At 41.8% G+C, this 26,733-nt stretch overlaps 1 protein-coding gene across 8 annotated transcripts in view; it reads right to left on the reverse strand.

Annotated features, from left to right (window-relative positions):
* Nucleotides 1–26,733, reverse strand: part of FARP2 (FERM, ARH/RhoGEF and pleckstrin domain protein 2) — a 112,038-nt gene that overhangs the window by 60,419 nt on the left and 24,886 nt on the right. The window lies entirely within an intron of this gene.

Below are 26,733 nucleotides of genomic sequence, written 5' to 3' on the forward strand. Positions count from 1 at the left end.
GCATTTTCAGAACACAGAACCCATTTTCAGCCTCAGAAAACATCTGAACAAACAATTTGATATTTACTAAAAAGGTGGATCTCATACTCCCATGTTTGCACAAGATCCAAGTGAATATTATTTGGTAACAACATTAGCAAGAACATGGACTGTTTAAACACGAGATGGCAATCAGCTCTCCATTTATTTTTTAAAAAATTTTAAAATATTTTATGTATTTATTTGACACACAGAGAGAGATCAAAAGTAGGCAGAGAGGGGGAAGCAGGCTCTGGGTGAGCAGAGAGCCTGGTGCGGGACTCAATCACAGGACCCTGAGATCACAACCCAAGCAGAAGGCAGAGGCCCAACCCACTGGGCCACCTATGCGCCCCAGCTCTCCATTTAGAAGAAGAATAGAATTAGATCTCTGGTCTGCGCTGCTCACAGAAAAAATTCCAGTGGACTGAAGAATAAAAAAAAAACAGAGAATAATATTTCTCCAGTCTTCAGGTAAGTTAAGTTTTCCTCAGTATAGCATAAAGACAGATCTGATTAAATAAAGATGAAAAACTTCTAAACAGAGAAACAGTGAACAAAGTTACAATTTATTTTATTTTATTTTTTTAAAAAGATTCTATTTATTTTGAGAGACAGAGATCACAAGTAGGCAGAGAGGCAGGCAGAGAGAGAAGGGGAAGCAGGCTCCTAGCTGAGCAGAGAGCCTGATGCGGGGCTCAATCCCAGGACCCTAGGATCATGACCCGAGCCGAAGGCAGAGGCTTTAACCCACTGAGCCACCCAGGCGCCCCACAAAGTTACAATTTAGAGTCATACTGAAACAAATTATAATTTATCTTTCGTATTGCTCTTATGAATTGGATAAAGACATATAAATGGCTTTTAGGCACAGAAAAAGGTACTCAAGCCCTCTAATAAGGAAATAAATTAAAACAGCAAGGTGTCTTTTTTCCCTATCTCAGAGGCCTGGGAGAGCGACGTGGTGCGGCTGCGGCAAGACAGCCATGTCACATACCACCAGGCGAACCCCGATCCATCCTATCTTCTGGGAGAATTTGGAAACACCTCCACAATTAAAGTATACACACATATCTTTGCTCCAGCAATTCTACTTCTAGAACTTTCTCCTGCAGATACTCTCACACAGCTGCACTCACACTGCATTTGCCATTTAGTACTGAGGGGAGGTGGTGGGTGGGACTAGTGCTCTCACTTTTACCTTGCTGACTAAATTCTCTAATGTATAAATTTTTCATCAATGGCATCTGTCATTCCCCCCTCCTTTTTTCTTTATTTCTTTTCAGTGTTCCAAAATTCATTGTTTATGCAACAAACCCAATGCTCCACGCAATACACGCCCTCCTTAATACCCACCACCAGGCTCACCCATCCCCCACCTCCTCCCCTCCAAAACCCTCAGTTTGTTTCTCAGAGTCCACAATCTCTAATGGTTCGTCTCCCTCTCCACTTTCCCCCAACTCTCTTCTCCTCTCCATCTCCCCATGTCCTCCATGTTATTCCTATGCTCCACAAGTAAGCAAAACTATATGATAATTGTCTCTGGTTGACTTATTTCACTCAGCATAATCTATTCCAGTCCCATCCATGTTGATACAAAAGTTGGGTATTCATCCTTTCTGATGGAGGCATAATACTCCATAGTATATATGGACCACATCTTTATGCATTCGTCTGTTGAAGGGCATCTTGGTTCTTTGTCAGTTTGGTGACTGTGGCCATTGCTGCTATGAACACAGGGGTACAGATGGCCCTTCTTTTCACTACATCTGTATCTTTGGGGTAAATACCCAATAGTGCAATTGCAGGGTCATAGGGAAGCTCTATTTTTAGTTTCTTAAGGAATATCCACACTGTTTTCCAAAGTGGCTGTACCAACTTGCACTCCCACAACAGTTTGAGAGGGTTCCCCTTTCTCCACATCCTCTCCAACGCTTGTTCTTTACTATATTGCTAATTTTGGCCATTCTAACTGGTGTAAGATGGTATCTCAATGTGGTTTTGATCTGAATCTCCCTGATGGTAATGATGATGAACATTTTTTCATGTGCCTGTTAGCCATTTTAAAATCTTCTTTGGAGAAGTGTTTGTTCATGTCTTCTGCCCATTTTTTGCTTGTGATTATCTGTTTTGTGTGTTTTGAGTTCGAGGAGTTCTTTATAGATCTTGGATATCAGCCCTTTGTACTGTCATTTGTGAATATCTTCGCCCATTCCATGGGTTGCCTTTGTTTTACTGACTGTTTCCTTTGTGTGCAGAAGCTTGTGATCTTGATGAAGTCCCAAAAGTTCATTTTCCCTTTTGTTTTCTTTGCCTTTGGAGACATGCCTTGAAAGAAGTTGCTGTGGCTGATGTTGAAGAGGTTGCTGCCTATGTTCTCCTCTAGGATTCTGATGGTTCTTGCCTCATGTTGAGGTCTTTTATCCATTTCGAGTTTATCTTTGTGTATGGTGTAAGAGAATGGTTGAGTTTCATTCTTCTACACATAGCTTCCAATTCTCCCAGCACCATTTATTGAAGAGACTGTCTTTTTTCCACTATGTTATTTTTTCCTGCTTTATTGAAGATTATTTTTTTTAAGATTTTATTTATTTATTTGACAGAGATCACAAGTAGGCAGAGAGAGAGAGAGAGAGAGGGAGGGAAGCAGGCTTCCTGCGGAGCAGGGAGCCCGATGCGGGGCTCAATCCCAGGACCCTGAGATCATGACCCGAGCTGAAGGCAGCAGCCCAAACCACTGAACCACCCAGGCGCCCCTATTGAAGATTACTTGACCATAAAGCTGAGCGTCCATATCTGGGCTCTCTACTCTGTTCCACTGGTCTATGTGTCTGTTTTTGTGCTAGTACCATGCTGTCTTGATGATCACAGCTTTTCAGTAAAGCTTAAAATCAGACAACATGATGCCCCCAGTTTTGTTTTTCTTTTTCAATATTTACTTAGCAATTCAGAATCTCTTCTAGTTCCATGCAAATTTTAGGATTGTTTGTCCCAGTTCTTTGAAAAATGCTGGTGAAATTTTGATTGGAATGGCACTGAAAGTATAGATTGCTCTAAGCAGTATAGACATTTTAACAATGTTTATTCTTCTGATCCATGAGCATGGAATGGTCTTCCATCTTTTTGCGCCTTCTTTAATTTCTTTCATTGAGTGTTCTGTAGTTTCTTGAGATCCTTTACCTCTTTGGTTAGGTTTATTCCCAGGTTTCTTAGAGTTCTTGTAATTTCCATTTCTGTATTTTCACTGTTAGTGTATAAGAAAGCAACTGATTTCTGTACATTGATTTTGTAACCTGCCACATTACTGAACTGCTGTATGAGTTCTAGTAGTTTGGGGGTAGAATATTTTGGGTCTTTCTTCCATATAAAGTATCACGTCATCTGGGAAGAGAGAGAGTTTGACTTCTTCATTGTCAATTTAAATGTCTTTTATTTCTTTTTGTGGTCTGACTGCTGTTACTAGGACTTCTAGTACTATGTTGAACAAGAGTGGCGAGAGTGGGCATCTTGTCATGTTAAAGACTGTAGTCAGAGATAAAGAAGGATACTACATCATTCTTTTTTTTTTTTTAAGATTTTATTTATTTATTTGACAGAGAGAGATCACAAGTAGGCAGAGAGGCAGGCAGAGAGAGAGAGAGAGGAGGAAACAGGCTCCCTGCCAAGCAGAGAGCCCGATGCGGGACTCGATCCCAGGATCCTGAGATCATGACCTGAGCCAAAGGCAGAGGCTTAACACACTGAGCCACCCAGGCACCCAGGACACTACATCATTCTTAAAGGGTCTATCCACCAAGAAGATCTAACAATTGTAAATATTTATGCCCCCAATACGGGAGCAGCCAACTACATAAGACAATTGTTAATCAAGATAACGAGTCATATTAATATGAATACATATAGTAGGGGATCTTAAAATGCCACTCTCAGTAACAGACAGATCATCCAAGTAGGAAATCAATAAAGAAACAAGAGTATTGAATGACATATTGGACCAGATGGATCTCATAGATACACACAGAACATTCCATCCTGAAACAACAGAATACTCATCCTTCTCAAGTGTATGTGGAACTTTCTCCAGAACAGACCACATACTGAATGAAAAATCAGGATGCAACTGATACCAAAAGATTGAGATTATTCCCTGCATATTCTTGGATGACAATGCTTTGAAACTAGAACTCAACCACAAGAAAAAGTTTGGAAGGAATTCAAACACCTGGAAGCTAAAGACCACCTTGCTTAAGAATGTTCAGATCAACCAGGAAATCAAAGAAGAACTTAAACAATTCATGGAAACCAATGAGAATGGAGTCACTTCAGTCCAATACCTATGGGATACAGCAATGTGGTCCTAAGGGGGAAATACATAACCATCCAAGCCTCCCTCAAAAATATCGAAAATTTCAGAATATACCAGCTCTCTTTATACCTTAAAGAACTGGAGAATCAACAACAAATTATGCCGACCCCACACACAAGAAGGGAAATAATCAAGATTAGAGCAAATATCAATGAGGCAGAAACTAGAGATACAGTAGAACACAACAATGAAACTGAAGCTGGTTTTTTGAAAGAATCAGTAAGATTGATAAACCATTGGCCAAACTAATCCAAAAGAAAAGAGAGAGGACTTAAATTAATAAATTTTGAATGAAAAGGGAGAGATCAGGACTAACATCAAAGAAATAGAAACAATCATTAGAAATTATTATCGACAGTTATATCGACAGTTAAGCAACCTAGAAGAAATGGATGCATTCCTATAAACCTATAAACTTCCAAAACTGAATCAGGAAGAAACTGGCAACCTGAATAGACCGATATCTAGTAACGAAATTGAAGCAGGGATCAAAAACCTCCCAAAAGAGCCCAGGACTTGATGGATTCCCTGGGGAATTCTACCAAACTTTCAAAGAAGAAATAATACCTATTCTCCTGAAGCTGTTTCAAAAAATAGAAACAGAAGGAAAACTTTCAGACTCTTTCTACGAAGCCAGCATTACCCTTATCCTCAAACAAGGCAAAGACCCCCACCAAAAAGAAGAATTTCAGACCAATATCCCTGATGAATATGGATGCCAAGATTCTCAAGAAGATCCTAGCTAATAGGATCCAACAGTACATTAAAAAGATTATCCACCATGACCAGGTGGGATTTATCCATGGGATGCAAGGGTGGTTCAACATTCACAAATCAATCAATGTGATAGAACAAATCATAAGAGAGAGAGAACTACATGGTCCTCTCCACTGATGCAGAAAAAGCATTTGACAAGATATAGCATCCATTCCTGATTAAAGCGATTCAAAGTATAGGGATAGCGGGAACATTCCCCAACTTCATAAAATCTATCTATGGAAAACCCACAGCAACTACCATTCTCAATGGGGAAAGCTGACAGCCTTCCCATTGAGATCACCCATCATTTTAAAAAAGATTTTATTTATTTAGTTGACAGCGAGAGAGACACAGGTAGCGACAGAGATAGGACAGGTAGCAAGAGAGAGAGAGAGAGAGAACATGAGCTGGGAGCCCGACACTGGTCTTGATCCCAGGACCCTGGGATCATGACTTGAGCTGAAGGCAGATGCTTACCGGACTGAGCCACCCAGATGCCCCAATCATCTGTCATTTTTGCAATGAGAAAATAACATATGTAAGTGGGAAGAAAGGCAAATCTGCATCATCCCAAAGGACATCATGTTCCTTCAAGTTTAACCAGTAGACTCTCTCACTAAACACAAGAAGTGTTTACACCCCTAAAATGAGAATTCTTACGTGAAAATGCAAAAATCTGCACTGCACTGGGACAAAGAAGCATGCAGTGAATCACAACATAACACAACACACCTCATGGGAATGGAAAGGTGGGCTGCAAAGGGGTCCTTCACTGACAGTGCACCTCAGAGAGCACAGAAGAGCAAGTTCTTTGGACGTAAGGACCATAATGCCACCTCTTACACAGATCAAGGCAGGGCTCACTCTGGGGTAACGGTGCCACAGAGGCATGCCAGTGCCTGCATGCCCCCTGTGCTCCCGTAGAAAATGTGCCCACACCAGGGCCTCTTGGACGGACATACAGTCAGATCCCTTGGTGGTGAGCTGGTCATCACTCCGTGGAAATCATGACGTCGGCTACAGCTCCTCGAACACTAACCAGTCCCCCCAGGAAGCTCTCCCACAGCCGTCTGCCCTCCTCCAGGACTGGAGGGGCATGCAGGTGGGGAGCCCTACAGGAGGGAATGCCCTCACAGGTCAGTGTGCACGGCCCCACATGACTTGGCTTCACCCGTCCGGGGCAACCTGGATGTCCCGCTGCTCCTCACAGGGAGACACCCTCTCCCACTCTGTCGGTCTCCGGCAGACGCTCTGAGAACCTGAGGAGTTCGTTACCTCAAGGGTAAGGTTCCTCAAATTCAGTCAGCTCCACTTATGCACCACACCCTTTGGCACTTATCCCCAGCACCGCACTTATGGCATTGTTGTTCACCCATCTGTTTGGGGGCATTCCTACTACAAGATGGTCAGAGACTGTGTCACCCATCCTTGAATCTCCAGGCCCAGCACACAACAGGTGCATCCCCGACAGACCGGAAACAGCCACATTTGCTCTGCCATGCTGCAGCTCTCCCCTCTCCTCTCTTAGCGGCACGGCCATCCTATGTGGCACAGTGGTGGGGTGAACAGCCCTCCCCAAGCCCTCTACCCACAGTTATGCAGCCTGGGCTTGCTCCAGGAGGCTGGCCCAACTGACTGAGGGAGGCCAGCATGCATCAGGTGTGCAGACACACAGGAGCACATTCACGACGCACCAGTGTCCAAACCCAGAACAGGGTTTTTAAATCTGGGCATAAAAATACATTTAATTACCCATGTTTCTATTTTAATATACACACATATACACACACGTATCCATACACACATATACATATCTATGTGGGTTTAACTCCTGGACAGGAGTAAATTTTACCAAGGAAAAAAGCCTTTCCCAGTCAAATATCCTATGTTTAGTCAAAGAAAAGGAACTTTGTATTCTGTGTCACCTGAAATACATACTGAACTCCTACAACACAACAACCAGGAGAATCAGGTGTTTCCACAAATCACATAAGGACAGCATTTCCAAAGTTATTTAAATTGGTCTGATACATGGTAGGTGGTGGTAGTGGTCTCTTCTAATTGTCTTTCTTGGGGAACAGCCCCCAAACTCCATACAAGCACACAGACAACCCTGAGAGAAAAAGTCTAAGTCATAGGTATCAGTGAAAATATCCTGAGTAAGGGATCCCTGGGTGGCTCAGTCGGTTGAGCGTCTGACTCTAGGTTTCGGCTCAGGTGGTAATCTCAGGGACCTGAGACAGAGCCCCATGTTGGGCTGCATGCTGGGCGTGAAGTCTGCCTAAGGTTCTTTCTCCTCCTCTGCACTCTCCCCACCCCTCTCAAGTTAAAAAAAAATCCTGAGTAAAATACTAGCAAACATAATCCACCAACAACTCAAAGATTAATGTACCATAACCAAGTAAAATTAATTAAAAAACAGGATAATTCAATACAGTATCAGCATATTTATCACTATATCATAGCAGTAGATGTGTCAGAAAAAAAATCCTAGGATTATTCCCAGAATCTGAGAAGGCATCTGATACAATTCAATTATTCCTCTTGATATAAATTCTTTTTTAAAAAAGTAAAAATCATTTTTACTTATTTGAGAAAGAGAAAGAGAGAGAGAGTGCACAGCAGGAGAGGGAGAAGCAGACTCCCCACTGAGCAAGGGGCCCGACACTGGCTCAATCCCAGGACCCTGGGATCATGACGTGAGCCAAAGGCAGATGCTCAACCTAGATGCTCTTGATACAAATTCTTTTTAAAGAAATAGATTTATTTATTTGACAGAGAGAGAGAGAGAGCGCACAAGCAAAGGGAGTGGCAGACAAACGGAGAAGGGGAAGCAGATTCCCTGCTGAGTAGGGCGCTTGGTACGGCTCCATACCAGGACCCTGGGATCATGACCTGAGCCGAAGACAGACGCTTAATGATGGAGCCACCCAGAGGCCCCCTTGATATAAATTCTTAATAAAATAGGAAGAAAAAGTGATTCTTTAACATTTAACAAGACAAGGAGGCCACTCTCAACAGCACACTCAATCACTACTATGTGACACCAATATCAAAATAGAGAAATGAAAGGTAAAAATGAAAGGTAAAAAATCAGAAGAGGGGTGCCTGGGTAGTTCAGTGGGTTAAACCTCTGCCTTCGTCCCACCCCTACCACCTGCCTCTCTGCCTACTTGTGATCTTGTCTGTCAAAAAAAAAAAAAAAAATCAGAAGGGATGCAAAACTATTATTATTTGTAGGTATGATAATTTACTTTGAAAACCCAGGAACATCTATTAGAAAACTATTATGAAAAACATGGACTTCAGTTAGGTGGTGGGGGAGAAATTTCTATACATACATCCAAACAGCTTTCACCCATACACAATTAACCACCATTTTCACGACAGAAAGGAAGAACCACATTTGTAACAGCCACAAAAGAGTTGAAGTGTCTTGGAATAAACTTAACAAAAGAAAGCTTCATGGAGAACGTTTTATGAGAAAAAGGGGACTGCAGAAGGGGCGTGAAGAGGTGCAGGGCCCATGGTTTTCTTGACCACAAACAGCCTTCACAGGATATTTGTGCTCTTTGAATTCAGCCAGATCCCACGCTGTCCTAATACAAGGATTAAAAGGGTTCTCCGAGGAACATGATAGGCTAATTCTACAGTTGGGATTTTCTTTTAAATGCAAGCATGCCAATGAAAAAGAAAATTAGGTGAGGACTAGCCTTACCAGATATTCAATTTGGTGAAAACCACAGGAATTAAAATGTTTGGTTCTGGTGCCTGTCCACATAGAGAAATAACTAGAACAGATTAGGAGATAAAGAAATATACCCAAATATATAGAGTACTGGAGGCCTGATAAACATGGTGTCTCAGGTCAGTCAGCTGGGGGAGCAGGTCATTCAGTGGGAGGAGCATACATTATTCAGCAAATGCCACTTGGTGTCCCTCCGGAAAAAAACAAGGTTGTACCCTTACCTCATGTAATAATTTCAAGATGAATAAAACATCTAAAGACAAAAACATCCACTCATCAAAGTCCTGCAATGAGACAGTTTTGTTTCATACTCTCTGTGGTGAAAAGCTATGTTCAGGACACACCATAAGTTTAGCACCCTAACAAGGGGCTTGAGAAATGGGGGACAGCAAGTAAAGTGTGTGCACAAGAAGCTGTTACAGGTGCCCAGATGGCTGGGGACAGTGAGTTGGAGTTCCACAGTGGACAGAGTGCTGACTTAAAAATATAGTCCTGGGCACCTGGGTGGCTCAGTGGGTTAAGCCACTGCCTTTGGCTCAGGTCATGATCCCGGAGTCCTGGGATCGAGCCCCGCATCAAGCTTCCCTTGCTCTGCAGGGAGCCTGCTTCTCCCCTCCCTCTGCCTCTTCCCCTGCTTGTGTGCGTTCTCTCTCTCTCTCTCTGTCAAATAAATAAATAAAATTAAAAAAAATATATAGTACTAAGGAATACTTATCTTAAGGGGACTGAGCTGGGTGGCTCAGCTGGTTATGTGGCCACCCAGCTCTTGAGTTTGCCTAGGTCATGGTCTCGGGGTCCTGGGATAGAGCCCTACATCAGGGGCCTTGCTCAGCAGGGAGTCTCTCTGAGGATTCTCTCTCTCTCTCCCATCATCCCTTTCCCCAACTCACAGTGGTGTGTGTGTGTGTGTGTCTCATATAAATAATCTTAAGAAAAAAAAAATCTTGGGGCACCTGGGTGGCTCAGTCAGTTGTGTGTCTGCCTTTGGCTCAGGTCATGATCCCAAGATCCTAGGATTGAGTCCTGCATCAGGCTCCCTGCTCAGTGGGGAACCTGCTTCTCCCTCTCTCCTTCTGTCTGCCACTGTGCCTACTTGAGCTCTCTTTCTCTGTGTCAAAGAAATAAATCAAATCTTAAAAAACCCAAACAAATAAAAAAACCCCAATCTAGGGTGGCTCAGTGGGTTAAAGCCTCTGCCTTTGGCTCAGGTCGTGATCCCAGGGTCCTGGGATAGAGCCCTGCATTGGGCTCTCTGCTCAGTGGGAAACCTGATTCTCTCTCTCTCTCTCTGCCTGCCTCTCTGCCTACTTGTGTTCTATGTCTGTCAAATAAATGAATAAAATCTTAAAACAAACAAACAAACAAACAAACCCCAATCTTAAAAGAAAAAGAGAAAAGAAAAAAGACAAGAAAAGAAACTGCTGTCAAGTCAAAGACACACGGGGAGGCAACAGCTCATGTCACAGCAAAGTGCAAATTTCTTTAAAACAAACTGATTGCATGGGCACCTGAGTGGTACAGTCAGTTAAACACATGCCTTCGGCTCAGGTCAGGATCCTGGGGTCCTGGAATCAGGCCCCACACTGGGCTCCCTGCTCAGCAGGGAGTCTGCTTCTCCACCTGCCCCTCCTCCCTGCTTGTGCTCTCTCTAACAACAAATAAAATCTTAAGAAAAAAGTAAAACACACCAGATTGAAAACATCAGTAAGTAAAAAGATTATGAAGTGATGAGAACAATGGGCCTAAGGGACACTTGTACACGCAGAGAGGCTCGATGCGACTCCTGAGCAGAGAGGCATGGGTTTGAATGAGGCGGAGGCTCCACTGTGGGGTTGATCAGGGCGCCAGAACTCAGAGTCTGACACGCTGTGTGAGCAAGCTTGGGCCAAGCACTCCCACACGGGGCTGTGGGCAAACCGCTGGCCCCGACGCTGTGCGAGCCTGGCTGCAGCTACCTCTAAAATCTAAATGTCCACACCATTCTCCAAAAAATCCCAGTCTGGGAAGAATTTCAGAAGTGCAAACCCATGCATATAAAACAGTATTTGTTACAATAATGCTTCTAATAGCAAATGACTAAACTACCCTAAATCTACCCCAACAGGACAGGTCAATAAACTATGGCACAACCAGGGTCATGCAGAAATGGAAAGACCCCCAAGATACAGTGCTGAGGGAACAAAGCAAGGTGCAGGGCCGTGCCTATGCCACCGTCCATGTGGGGAGCGCACATATAGATGTAAATACGCAGACACACATATATGCAGGAAAATGCTCTGGAAGGAGCGCAGTAACCAGGAGTGGTGGTTGTTTGCAGAGAACTAAACTTTGTGACTGCGTACCCTTCTATACTTTTTTGAAATTTGTATCATGAGCATGTACCAACCTATTTTTTAAAAAGTCTATGTGATTTTTTTAAAAATAAAAAAGTAAGGCTCAATATGGGTCAGGGAGGTGGGCTGTTTGCACACAGGGGCCAAGTGCAGGATACTGAAGCCCAGATGTGGCAACTGGTCACTCCGTAGTGCAGTGGTGTGTCAGAGTGGAGGGAGGTAATGTCTGCAGAAAACAGCAGCCCACAGTAGGATGGAGAGCAGCAACAGGGACTATGTCTACGTGGGAGGATGGCCTGGCATAGAGCGCCACAGGCCCTGGCTCTGTGCGCTGACAGGTCCTGGGATCAGCAAGACTCAGAAGGTTAGGAGCATACCTCAAACACAGATCTTCCTTGGAGAAAGGGCCAATACCAGGTTGGGGGCAGAAAGAGAGCAGGATGAACCCAGAGTGAACACTGCCAGAAACAGGATGAACTGAAATTGTACACCATGTCAGAGAATGCAGTGAGGCTCAGCATCCCATCTGTGCCATCCCTCTATCTTAGTTCATCCAGACTGCTATCCCAGACTGTGCGGCTAAAACAATATACAATGATTTCTCAGGCTCTGGAAGCTGGGAGGCCAAGATCAAGGCACTGGCAAATTGGGTGTCTGGCGGAGGCCCGCTTTCAGCTTCCATAATGGCTTTCAGCTGTGTCCTCACATGATGGAAGGGGCTGAGAACTCTGAGCTTTCTCTTTTAGGGGTACTAATCCCATTTAGGAGGGCTCCACCTTCATGATCTAATTCCCTCCCAAAGACCCTACCTCCAAATACCATCACAGTGGGGGTCAGGTTTCAACATATGGATTTTGGTGGACACAAATGTTCAGTAGGTAACACGCTGCCAAAGGCGCACGGCCTGGATCGCATCATGGGGAAACAGCAGAGTCCACCGGAGACTCACCTACAAATTACCTGCTGTGAACCTCAAAGTGTCCGGGTTGTGAAAGTCACACAAGCTGGAGAATAGAGAGGGGACTGTACACAGGGTCATTTGTTAAAAAAGACACTAGTGGGACTGGTGGGGGAACCTGAATGGGGCCTGGGGACCTGAGGGTAGCAAGGGATTCATAGTAATTTTCTGAATCCCAATGATGAAGAACCTCCTTGTTTGTAGGAAATACACTTGAAGTATAAGAGTGCTGGGGCAACTTGCTCTCAAATAATTCAGGAAAGGAAAAATCTTTGTACCATGTGCCTTTTTTCAAAGTTTGAGACTGCTCCAAAATAGAAGCCTCAAAAATAAAAAAAAAATACAGAAATTCAGCTAGCAGCTGAAAACAAAAGAATCTAAATTATACTATCAGATTTAATAAATGAAATTAGCAAGGTCACAGAATGTAAAGTCAATGCACAAAAAGCAATTCTATTTCTATAAATTGATAATAAACAACTAGATAATGAAATCTAGGACATGCCATCTATGGTGAAAAGACACAGAAGTCTGCTATACTGAAAATTAAAAAACATTCCTGAGGAAAGGTAAAGAAGACCTAACCATCTGGTGGGATATGCTCGATATTCTCCCATCTATGAACACAGCATATCCCTCCATATAAGACATCAGTGCTCCCCACGAGATCCACACATTCAATGCCATTCCAATCAAAATCCCAGCAGTCTGCATTCACAGAAATAGACAAGCAGATTAAAAAGCAATATAAATACCAAAGCCTGGTAAGCAAAGACAATCTTAAAGAAGAGCAAAGTTGGAGGACTTAGACTGTCAGATATCAGGACTTATTCTAAAGCTATAGTAATTAAGACAGTATGGTATCAGTGCAAAAACAGAACTGCGGAGCACATAAGAGCCAAGAAACAGAGCCCCACAGTCACCTGACTTACAATAAAGGAACCCATGTGATTCAGTGCAGGAAGGATGATCTTTCAAACAACTGGAGCCGAGGGAAGTGAGTAACTGTATGGGAAAAAACAAACATCAACCCCTACCTCACACCATACACAAATATTAATTCATGGCTCTGTGCCCATGATTCATTAAAACATGAATCATAGAGAGGCAAACCTTAATAAAGCTTGGGGTAAGCATCATCTGCTCCTAAAATCCAGAAATGGACCATCAGGTGGAGTGCAGGACCCATACCCACTGTACATTCCCAAGGTAGCAAAGGGAAAGAGAGTTTCTGAACTCTATACTGGAAAGGTCTTACAGATAGTGGAAGCACTGGCATCGTCAACAGATAAAACAGAAGAAAACTGCCTTCACAACCCACTTCCCACTGAGGTAAGCAGTCACTCAAATTAGAACTGTGTTTCAAACACTAGACTGGAGAAGAAACATCATTAAAAACATAATATACAAAATATAGGTTAAAAACCAAAATTTTTTGTTCAGAGTTTCCATTTTCCAGTTGGCCGCAGTGTTACAGTTCTTCTCCAAGTTTAGACATAAAGCATATTGTTAAAAATTTACATAGACAAAAGTACCATTAAAGATTTTGTCTGGATGGAAATGGGCTACAAAATCTCAGCTAACAAAGTACTTCTTTATTCTTTGTCTTGAGCACTGTGGGAAAATTCTGGAAAAAGCTTGATTTAGTCCTTCGACTTGTTTGTTTCATATGCCCATTTACAGTTCATTTCCTAAATTATAATTCCTCCATCTACCCAGATGCCTACTCCTATTATATAATTCATAGCTCTGTAATTTCGTTACTTAAAATCTGTGTCTAATAATTGTGTCTAAAAATTTCCTTTTATAATATTATGTTGTAAAATGAAAATAATCTTGAGAGCTCACAAGAAACTGTAGTTACATTCATTCTAGATTCTTTGAAAGGTCACCAACATTTTTGATAGGCATTTAATTCCCACTCTGGCACACTTTCAAATGTCAGGCTCTCACATATCCCCAAAAATGCTATGCACCAGAGATCAACCCAAACTGCACTGAAAGCCATAAGGACTTGTGTTGAATTTGAGAGCCTAAAGATATAACTGCCATTTCTGCTTATCAGAGAGGGGATTCTATATCCTGAAAGGAGAAATGTATCCCTATGCATTCAGTGTTCTCAGACTGAAAAGAATATCTTGCACAAATTATCTCTACCATAGGACACAGGCATAACATGAGAGCTTATTTATTGATGGATCCATTGGTACCCAGTTCTTTCTACAACAGTTTTTCTTACTCAAGGACACAGGACAATTTAAAATTCCCAAATTTGAACCTATTAACAGGGGTGAGCTACGTATCCATTTATTGCTTCTCTCCTCCAAATCTACCCTTTATTGCCTTGCTTTGTGATCCTGGGCAGGCCCTGAGAGACAACTCTCTTTTACAAGCTGCCTTGTCAGGAAAGTGTGCTGGGGGATACAAGAAGGAGGTTCTCTCCCTGACCCTAGGGCTTTGGGCTTTCTTGCTGCTATGCCCAGCAGGTAGCTTCCTTGCTAGCTGTGTGCAGAAGACTCCACGGCTGCACCTTCTTGGGATCCCCTTCCATTCCAGTCTTGCTGGGGGCCAGTGTGCTTCCTTCCAGCCCATTCCGGGACACCTTAGCCAGTGCCTCCACCATCTGTAAGTCTGGACTTTGGCCTTGGGGGAAGAGACCTTTTCCAAGCTTGCACTCGTAGCTGTTCACACCAACTCCTAGTCTGCATTCTTCAGGATTCCCTCTTCCTCTTAGTAGTTCAGCCCTGTCACTAGTTAATAATCACTGCTATAACATTTCCCAGCTCACATTACTGGTGTAGACCATGAATAATTCAGCAGGGAGACCCTGGAAAATGCCCGTGGTTGGCACAGCCTTAACATCTTCTGCCTGGAAAGAAGAGATTTCATACTGGAGGCAAAAAAGTCCAATCTACAGTGGCCCTCTGGTAATCTGTCCAAGCTCAAGCTGTCATTAGCAACCGACCGCCCTGTCATGGTAGCGGAAGCTCAGCAGGATCAGGTAAGGCTTAACAGGGCAAGAGTCATAATTAAACTGTGGTTCACTTAGGTACTGTCCCACTAGTTCCCTACTTATATCCCCAAATTTTGTCAGGAAAAAAACAGCAACAACAACTGTGCCTTCAAGTGGATCTTACAGATGGGGGAAGGTGGTTTCAGCCTGAGAACACAGAATCAGTAGCACACTTCTTTAATTATTTTTATTAACATATAATGTATTATTTGCCCCAGGGATACAGATCTGTGAATCGTCAGGCTTACACATTTCACAGCACTCACCATAGCACATACCCTCCCCAATGCCTATCACCCAACCACCCTCTCAGTAGCACTCTTCTTAACAGAGGAAGCAATGGAGTGCACCAAGGGGACCGAGACACCAGCACAGAAGGGGATAAATGTGAGACTCTCCTATTATGGGAAAGGACTGCTAAAGTCTCCTCACATCAGAGCCAGGGCACCTCGAAAAGGATACACGTCAAGTGAATGAGGTGGCCTCATGAATTCACTGCTTCCCCGCCACATCTGTACACAGTGTATGTTACATATCAGCAGCCAAAGAAGAAACGTGCTACTTCTGATGAGTTTTAGAAGTTGGACCGTCAATCCATTAATTATTTTTTAATTCCTGTCTTTAACTTAGCATTAGGGAAAAATCAAAGGAAAGGAAGGGTATCTTGGGTTGGCAGTCAGCCTCTTGAGTAATTCCTTTCTTTCTTCCTCATCAACAGAAGGTTTCTGGGTGGCTTGCCTGTCCTTACTTGTGTGTACTTGTAAAAACTCATACACATAGAGGAAACCTGTCTGTCAGCGTGTCCTACCCACTCACCCAGCCAGGATCTTGGTCCCTCCCATGGCCTCACAGCCAGGCAACTGTCATTTTCAGAAAGGAAGCCCACCTGGGAAAATCAACTTGTGGCTATTCCAAAGGTCAGTGAAAACAATACTGATCAGTCTGGAACCTCACTTGCAAATACACATAGACAACCAAGAGTGAGCAGACCCTGAGAACCAAACCGCTGAAATAAAGATATCAACCTCAAAAGCTGAGAAACTGATCCCAGTGAAGAGAGATAGTGGAGTGTACCAAAGAAAATGCAGTAAGAAAAATTAAGGTCCTCCAAAAGGTCAATGTAATAGGTCACAGCATTCACGCAATGAGCAAACTTTGGGGAAAAGAGAAACAACTAATGAACTAAAAGGGGACATAAAAAGATAACTGCAGAAACAAAACCTCAACAGGAGGCCTGAATAACAAAATGAATAAAGTATGAATTTGAACCAGTGCTGTGAAAAACAGATAAACTTCTGGAGATAGAAGCAATGAGAGAAAAGTTTGAATTCAGAAATGTGTCTGAGAGGGATTTCAGGATGGAGATGGGAAAGAGTACAAGGGGTGTGGTCATGCTGCAACAATCCAGAAAATATTCGGTGGCTTATCTTTTGAAGATGGTAGTGTAAGTTGTCATTTCCTCTATCTCTTGCTAGAATCATTCAAAATCAACAAAGAAAATAAGAAACAAAGTATAAACTCCATTTTTAGCAAAACTAGGAAAACTGCTAAATCCTGAATCAAAAAACTTGGTGGGAAGAGTGTCACTAGCCACAGAGCCAGAGCCAGAGCCAGAGGGCGTTGGCATATATGGGAAGGCATAACCAAGATACCAAGAAGCAGATTTCAGCAGAAGCCTCAAAGAGCACTGATCAACAGTGAAAGGTAGAACCTGGGGAGGAAAACCTAAATCACTTGTTTGCAAAAAGGAGGGATAAGAGGCACTGGTAGCAGAGTCCAATCTTTGGCCTGTCTGGCCTACAGGAGCACAGGAGGCGGAACCAAATAAGAAATCAGAAGTAAGTTGCACGAGTGGGATACAGTGTAAAAGACCACACTGTGAAATACTCTACTGCCAGCTACTCCCACTGGCTGAGAAGTAAAGACAAAACTAACACACAAACCTCAGATCACTGGATAAATTTTATGGATGGCTATAACCCGCCATCCATACAAGACCTCCTGAAAATAGCCATCTAGGAACCACTTATTATCCCCCAAATGGATAGTCAAATTAGAGCCAACTGTACAAATATTCAAAGATATTCAAGAAGGAGAAAAGAAACAAAATATGAAACAAGTAAGAAGAGCACTCAACAGGAAAACGCTGACTCTTAGCAGATAAAGCTGTGACCAAAACTTCATCATGAAATTCATGATGAAAGCAACTACCTCTGTAAGTCAAGAGCACAAAGCAGAGATGAAAGAGCTCTAGAGAAGATAACATCCACCAGAGAAAAAGGATCACTTGGGTGACAGTTCCTTTGCACCTGTTTTCTGGTTGTGTGACTTTGGGCAATATTTTAACTTGGGTCACTTATCTTTATTGAGTTTTAAGTAATTATAAATTCCTTCTCAGATACAGAATTTGCAAATATTTTCTCCATTCTTTTTACTTTCTTAATAGTGCTATTTCTAGCACAAATTTTTTTGTATGTTTTGATGAAGTCCAATTTATCCACTTTTTTACTTTGTTATTTCTGGTTTTGGTATCATACCTAAGAAACCACCATCTGGCCTGAGTTGGTGAAAATTTGCTCCTAGGTTTTCCTCTAATACTTTCATAGTTTTAGCTCAACATTTAGATTACAGATCCACTCTGAGTTAGTTTTTGTGTGTGCTGTTAGGTAGGGTTTAGCTTCATTCTCATCCATTTATAGAAGACTATTCATTCCCTCTAGAACCTGCTTAGCACTCTTTTTATGGTATTTTCTTGAACTGACCTTAAATATAAGGACATATTATTTCTGGACTTTCAATTCTATTCCATTGATATTTATGTCTATAATTATGTCAGTAACACTATGAACTGATCACTGTAACATTATAGTAACTTTCAAAGTATAGTAACTTTTGAACTTTTGTATTTTTTCAAAATTATTTTAGGCTCTTCTAGGTCTGCTGCATTCCCATATATATTTTAAAATCAACTTGTTAATTTCTGCAAAAAAAGTCAGCTAGGATTTTGATGGGGGTCACATTAAATCTATAGATCAGTTGAGGACTACTGCCATCTTAATTATAAGTCCTCTGATCCATAAACACGGGATGTCTTCCCACTTACTTAGATCTTCTTTAATTTCTTGCAACAGCTGTACAGTTTTCAGTGCACAGTTTTTTTAAAAAAATAAAACTGGAGCTTATATTTGCTTGGAAATCTGTTGAATGGTCTCTCATGATCACTGGAATCTGGGCTGTCCTAAACAGTGTAGGAGGAAGTGGAATGATGAAATGCCAAACAAAACTAGACTTTCACAGCTGTGCGTTAAGTTTCATTTTTACTGCCTTTTGCTAGAACCACCAGGAAAAGTTGCTAATAAGCATTTATTATATTTTGGTAAACACCATCCTAAAATAGAAATGAGTAATACATGTTCTCTAAGTCAAATCTTTGCCTTTAATATTTAAGTATTTATTAGCGAAATAAAAATCTCAGTCTTCTGACATTTAGTTCTGGTGTTTAAAATTTCTCTTTAAAGATCATGTTTTTTCCTAGAAAGTTATGAGATGTGTGCATAAGCACTGTCTCTGGGGGAATGAAGCAGGAGTTGCCATGAGACATACCAGCTCCTTTCATTGTATCTTCCTAGAACATTTGAGTGGTTTTGTAAGGCTTCTGTACTAATTCCAAAAGACTCATTTTACTTTAAAAAAAAATGAAGATCATGTTTTTCATAAATACAGAGTTTTACTGAATTTGTTTTTAGTAGCATATAGGGTGTTTTCCCTAATTAATGGATCTTTTCAGAGAAAACATAAAATCTGATTCTATCTCATATCAGTACTTCTACTAGACAGGCCAAATATAAATGAAGAATAGAACAGAGATTCAATTATTTTTAGGACTTCACATACATAACTATTTAGTCTTCAGGAAAAAATTGCAATGGAAAAATCAGCATATATTTTTAAAAAAGATTTTATTTCCTTACTTAAGAGTGAGAGAGAGAGCATGAGAGGGGAGAGGGTCAAAGGGAGAACCTGACTCCCTGCTGAGTAGGGAGCCAGATGCGGGACTCAATCCCAGGACTCCAGGATCATGACCTGAGATGAAGGTAGTCGCTTAACCAACTGAGCCACCCAGGGCCCCAGCATATATTTTTGTAGCTGGATTCAACAAAAATACTCTACAACTTTAAACTTTAAAACCTAGGAAAATGGATGGGCAATGCACAATGGAGGAAAATTAAGCCCTATAAACAGACCAGTGGATTGTATCTTAAATATAACTTTACTGTACTTGGGAATTTGCAATTATTTTTATAATTATACTGGGAAGGAGAAAAAAAATCTCTCTGGGTTATTCTCTTTGGATTTGCTTTCCCCTAAAAATAAAAACCTCAATTAAACACCTAAAACTGAAGCACCTGGGTGGCTCAGTCAGTTAAATGTCTACCTTCTGCTTAGGTTATGATCTCAGAGTTCTGGGACTAAGCCCTACATTAGGCTCCCCACTCAGCATGGAGTCTGCTTCTCTCTCTCCCTCTGCCCCTCCCCCACTCTCTCTAATAAATAAAGAAATAAATTTATTTTTAAAAGATTTTATTAATTTATTTGACAGAGAGCACAAGCACAAGCAGGGAGAAAGGCAGAGGGAGGAGGAGGCTCCCCAATGAGCAGGGAGCCCGATGTGGGCCTCAACTGCAAGACCCTGGGACCATGACCTGAGCTGAAGGCAGACAACTGACTGAGCCACCCAAGTACCCCTAAATAAAATCTTAAAACAAAACGAAAACAAAACCCAAACACCTGAAACCAATGTAACATTGTGTGCCAACTATACTTCAATTAAAGAAAAGTTTAACTCAAAATTTCCAGGTGATGGGATGCCTGGGTGGCTCCGTTGGTTAAGTTTCTGCCTTCAGCTCAGGTCACAATCTCAGGGTTCTGGGATTGAGTCCCACATTGGGCTCCTTGCTCAGCTCCTGCTTCTCCTTCTGCCTGCTGCTCCCCCTACTTTTGTTCTGTCTGTCTCTCTCTCTCTGACAAATAAATAAGATCTTAAAAAAAAAATCTCCAGGTGACTATCTTTTTAAAACTCTTTTTATGGCTCATAACTACAGATTTCCCCTTTAAGAAATTCGTAGTTGGTAACAAGAGAGCGTACAAGTTTTGATATTTGTTTATCAGTTCTGCTAGTTCTCTGTTTGGGTTTTTGAGGTAGATTCCTTAAGCTTTTGCAAGTATACGATAACGTCATGCACAAACAGAGATACTTTCACATCTTCTTTTCCAACCCGGATGCCTTTTATTTCATTCATTTCTTCTTCTTCTTCTTCCTTTTTTTTTTTTTTTAAAGATTTTATTATTTATTTGACAGACAGAGATCACAAGTAGGCAGAGAGGCAGGCAGAGAGAGGAGGAAGCAGGCTCCCCGTTGAGGAGAGAGCCCGATGCGGGGCTCAATCCCAGGACCCTGGGATGCCGACCTGATCCGAAAACAGAGGCTTTAATTCACTGAGCCACCCAGGCGCCCCTCACTCATTTCTTCTTTTCTATTTTTCCCAAATGTCCTGGCTAGAACTTCTAGTACTAGGTTTTTAAAACCCTCTCTACGTCAGTTTTCTTAACTATAAAACTAATAATAATGTTAAAGGTAAGGCTGAATTAAATAACACACCCTGCAAAATGTTTAAGAACACCACCTAGAATGTGGTAAATGTTGGCAATTAGATCTTGACTAAGGTGCGCAGGTACATGCATACCTGAAGCACGTGGTCCAGAAAGGTTGAAAAATAAAACTATGACAGAATTGTAGCAGGCACACTGCAAACAAAAAGCAAGGGAAATCTGAACTTAGAGAATACACAATTACATTTAGGCCAAAAAGACAGAGACAAAACAAGCAAACAAACCCAAGACATTTTATAAAAGGAAAACAGTACTGTGCCTGTCAAGATATAACAATGAGTATCTCTGGGGCGCCTGGGTGGCTCTGCCTTCAGCTCAGGTCATGATCCCAGGGTCCTGGGATCGAGCCCCAGGTCAGGCTCTCTGCTTGGCAGGGAGCCTGCTTCCCCCTCTCTCTGCTTGCCTCTCTGCCTATTTGTGACCTCTGTCTAATAAATAAATAAATCTAAAAAAAAAAAACAATGAATATCTCTGTGCAAATTAATATAGTGTCAACATTCATAAAACAAAAATTACATCCTGTGCTCCCCACACCTCTGCCAGCCTTCTCCCACCAATAGCCCCACTCACAAACCATAAGCGACTCTTTTTTTTTTTTTTTTTTTAGATTTTATTTGTTTGACAGACAGAGATCACAAGGAGGCAGAGAGGCAGGCAGAGAGAGAGGAGGAAGCAGGCTCCCTGCTGAGCAGAGAGCCCGATGCGGGGCTCGATCCCAGGACCCTGGAACCATGACTTGAGCCAAAGGCAGAGGCTTTAACCCACTGAACCACCCAGGTGCCCCCATAAGCGACTCTTGAGCATAGGAAACAAATTGAGGGTGCCTGGAGGGGAAGGTGGTGGAGGAGACGGGTTAACTGAGTGATGGACATTAAGGAGGACACGTGATGTAGTGAGCACTGAGTGTTATATAAGACTGATGAATCACCCATCTCTACTGAAACCAGTAATACATGTTAACTGAATTTATTTTTTTTTAATTTTATTTATTTATTTGACAGAGATCACAAGTAGGCAGAGAGGCAGGCAGAAAGGCAGGCAGAGAGAGAGAGGAGGAAGCAGGCTCCCTGCTGAGTAGAAAGCCTGATGCGATGCAGGGCTCCATCCCAGGACCCTGAAATCATGACCTGAGCCGAAGACAGAGGCTTAACCTACTGAGCCACCCAGGCGCCCCTGTTAACTGAATTTAAGTTAAAAAAAAAAAAAAATTACAGGAGGTAAAAAGAAAAACAGACATCAATACATTACCAATGGGAAGCTAATTTACTTTCTCAGTGCTTAACTGATCAGATAGAAGGTGTGTTGTAGAAGGCGTGTGTGCATGCATAAACAAGCACTGAAAAAGATGTGGAAGAATGAAAAGGGTAGTAATGTGATCAAAATGTCAAACAGGTTATTTCTGGGTGTAAAAGAACATGAAATTTAATTTTTTTCTCTCAGTACTTCTAAAGATTTATTTATTTGACAGAGAGAAAGAGCATGTACACAGCAGGAGGGGTAGGCAGCGGGAGAGAGAGTCTCCAGCATGCTCTGTGCTGAGTACAGAGCCTGATGCAGGGCTCAACCTCATGACCCTGAAATCATTACCTTAGCAGAAACCAAGAGTCAGATGCTTAACTGACTGTGCCACCAAGATGCCTCTCCTCTGTACTCTTTTACATTGACTGAATTTTTTACTGTGAGCATGTATTAATTTTATAATTAAAAAAATACAGAAAATTCCTAGGGCAGAAAATGCATAATAAAAAACCACAAAAAACAACATAAAACACCATTTTATAAATCAAATTGACTTGAATATTTAAAATATTAGCATTAATTTTTAAACTGCAGAAAACTCACAGCAATAAAAAACTTTGTTTTTCCAGAACTTTATGGAAACAATTTTCCAAAACAAGTCTGTCCTCCTCTCGTGCTCTTAGTTCTCTCCACATCTGATTCCACTAAATAAGAAAATCCACCCACTGAAAAGCCTGTGTTCTCAGCAAGAGTTTGTCAGTCTTGCAAGACATTTGTTTTTATTCTTTATGTAACATACTAAGAAATTCAATTTTATACGATGTTACTACTTGTATATAGTTTATAATTTCATAGTACAATTTGCATTCATTTCGGTCATGTTTTTATTTTACATGGTTTTGAAGATGTAAGACTGATGTAAATTTTTTTATAAATTATTTTAAAAATTATTTTTAAGATTTTATTTATTTATTTGACAGACAGAGATAACAAGTAGGCAGAGAGGCAGGCAGAGAGAGGGGGAAGCAAGCTCCCCGCTGAGCAGAGAGCCCAATATGGAGCTCGATCCCAGGACCCCGGGATCCTGACCTGAGCTGAAGGCAGAGGCTTAACCCACTGAACCGCCCAGGCGCCCCTAGACTGATGTAAATTAATGCCAGAAGCAGACAGTTATAGAGCTGAATGTCCTTGATTTAACATAAGCTTGATTTAAAAGAGTTCACTATGTATTTTTGACATGTATGTTCCAACATACTTTCCAGGAGGATAGCAATGTCTAGAGCTTTAAAGTCATTCTGAGCTGTCTTAACAAAAATTACTTTAATAGGAAAAAATTGGTTTTTCTTCTGCTAAAAAGTCTGATACCCATTTCAAATACCAACACATGAAAATAAAAGAAAAAAGCAAAGAAGCATACTGTCACATATTAGTAAAGACCAAACAAATCCAAAAAACATAATTATAAAGATATGAAGAAATATCCTGAATATTTAAATATGGAATACTAAGAATATATTTTTCATAATCAGGAAATGAGACTTATGTTAGAAAAAAAAAAGAGAGATTTTTTAGACTCATCAATAAACTTATTTTACAGAAGGCTAAACTGAAGCTTTAGAGAAGATTATTAGTTCCAGGCAGGTGTTTAAGATTGCAGATTGAGGAAGAAAATATTTCTTTTTCATTATCATCAGAAAAAACCCTTTAGTAAGGGCTGAAAATCCTCTCTGCCACTGTGGCAAAATGAAGCTGTTTATATCAACTATGAAACTATACACATAAAAGCACAAGACATGTGCACAAGGACATTCCAGAGCATTCTAATAACAGCAGTTTGGAAGCACCAACAGATGTTTTCATGCTCCCTTTAAAGACTAGTCAAAGTCTCTAAAAATAAAAGCCCATAATTACTGCCACCCAGGAGTCAAGGACTGAGGATAGTTTAAAAAAGCTGCCTCCTTGGCCAATGGCACGACACTTGTGATACTCACACTTCAACATGAATCAGTATGAACAGAATCACAGCAATGCATAAAGGCAATGTTAGCACCTTCTGAAAGGTTAACGGGAATGGCCACCCCTGCCCCTAGTGCATGAGAACTCAGGCCACTCAAGGACATGGCAAGGACCCTCCACTCAGACACTGAGGATTACCTCAGACTCCTTGCATCTCGGAACAGCTCCTGACCTAGCTTCCGAAGCAGCTCTCCTGCTGAGCCCCCATCTCAGGCCCGAACTGCATCACCTTGGCTCTTTGATTTCTGAGCCCACATCTTCTGCACAGCAAATCCTATAGGCTCCAGTTTCAAAATACTTCCAGGATGAAACTGACCATTAGCACTTTCCTGCTCTTTCTCTCCACATCACGTCCTGGGTCAGGCCCTGACTGGGCTCTAATTTAGTCATCACACCCATGCTGCATTTCTGCCTGTGCCTCAAGGTTCCTCCGTGCTATTCCAACCACCCTGAACACTGTTCCCTGAAAGAGGTGCACACCCACTCCCCTCCCTGTTTTCTTTCTCCTGAGCACCGAGCATTGTGTGACTTACCCTGCTTACTGCCAAGCTCCCTGCACTGCAGAATTAGTGTGCAAAGGCTGAGCTCACAGTCCATCCTGCTCACCTCTGTACTTCCAGCTTCTGAAACAGTGCCTCGCAGCTGCTCAGTAAGCACAGGCTCAACAAATGCTGCCCTGAGAGCCGCTGGGTCAGTAAGAACAGCTCAAAAGCACAGTTACAGCCCAGTGCCTACACAGCAAATCTTGATGTGTCATTTCCATAATTTTTCTGTTCTTTTCATCACTGTAACTGTTACTTTCTGTGAAGTCTCCAGCATCCCCTCTTATTTCCATCCTATTTTTCCCTACTTCAGACACAGTGTATTTGCTATTTCCCTAACTCTTAACTTCCTATTTTTTAAAACTTCAAATACAATGTAGAAATCTTTGTGAATCATGTATCTGACAAGGGTTAATATCCAGACTGTACAGAGAACTCTTAAAACTCAACAACAAAACTCCAAACAACCTAATTTAAAAATGGGCAGAGGACTTGAACAGACATTTCTCCCAAGAAGATGTACAAATGTCTAACAGACACATGAAGAAATGTTAGACAACACTGACCATTAGGCAAACGTAAACAAGAACCACAAGGAGATACCACCTTACACCCGTTAGCATGGATGCTATCAAAATAACAGAAAACAAGTGTTGGAGAGGATGTGGGAAATCTGGAACCCTTGGGCACTGCTGGCAGGAATGCAAAATAGTACACCCAATGCGGAAAACAGTCTGGGTGACCTCAAAAATGACACACACAGGACCGCCAGCAAGTCTGCATCTGGGTACACACCCAAAGGAAGTGGAAGCAAGGTCTTCGTGAGATATTTGCACCCCGGGGTTCAGAGCAGTGTTATCCTCAAGGCCTAAAGTGTTCACTGATAGACGGATGGATGAGCAAGATGTCATCCACGCAAACAATGGAATGTAACTCAGCCTTAAAGAGGAAGCAGATTCTGACACCTGCTTCAGCGTGGCTGAACCCTGAGGACGTCATGCTCCATGATTCAGTGTGTCACCAGAAGACAAACAGCGTAGGATTCCACTTACCTGGGACACGGAGAGTTGTCAGATTCATGGGGATAGAAGGCAGAGGGTGGACGCCAGGGGCTAGGGTGGGGTGGGGAGTCTGTGCTTCATAGGGGCAGTTTTAGTTTGACAAAGTGAAAAGAGCTACGGAGAGGATGTAGGAGCATGCGTGTATTTAATGCCCCTGAACCAAGCATGTAAAGGTGGCTAAAGGGCTACGTTTCCTATCATGCGTATTTTTACCACAATGAAAATAGAACAAAAATGATATAGATCAAATACCAGAAAAAAACTCCCTAAACCCATAAAACAACGAAAGATATAGTTATCTGATGAAACTGTATAAAATGCATAAGCCCTTGGCTATTAAACTGGAGATTTTATTAAGTTATTATATGACCTGCTGAGGAAGGGGAGGAATGAGCAGAAGCGCACACTGCCGGTGGGGGTGGGGAGCTGTGCTCCCGTCTGTGGAGAGCCATCTCACCGCACAAGTCACACACCTTAAAAAACCGCACGACATCCTCGGACACAGAACTGCCACTTCTACATATTTATTTAAATGAAACAATCAAGAATGTGTACAAAATCTTATTACAGAGACACCGAAAACAGAAAACTATGTAACCATTAAAAACTTTTAGAAGACTAATTACATAGAAAAATATGCATAATGTATTAAGTTTAAAATAGACTATAAAAATGCATGTTAAGTCTCATTCCAATTTTACTTAATAAATGCAGAAGATAAAAGATAAAGGAAGGGTATTCAGAAAAATGTGCATGGCTGTTCCCTCTGGGTAGTTATCCTTGGTTGTGGGTCATTTAAGTCTTCCTATTTTTCTACAACAGGCATGTACTATTTGTATAATGGAAATTAAAATTACTTTGCAGGTCAATTCTATCTAAAAGCTTAAGTGTCAGCAACCCCAAATGATGTCCTGGTTGGTCTTCCAGGTTCCATGCAGTGAGCAGCAGAGTGGAACCCAGGGGCTCTCTGCGAGCCTTCGGGAGGGCCTTCACCCAAGCACAGCTTCCCT

This window comes from Mustela putorius, unplaced genomic scaffold, assembly GCF_011764305.1.
Source record: "Mustela putorius furo isolate JIRA1106 unplaced genomic scaffold, ASM1176430v1.1 tig00003869_pilon_pilon_pilon, whole genome shotgun sequence".
Classification (NCBI taxonomy): domain Eukaryota; kingdom Metazoa; phylum Chordata; class Mammalia; order Carnivora; family Mustelidae; genus Mustela; species Mustela putorius.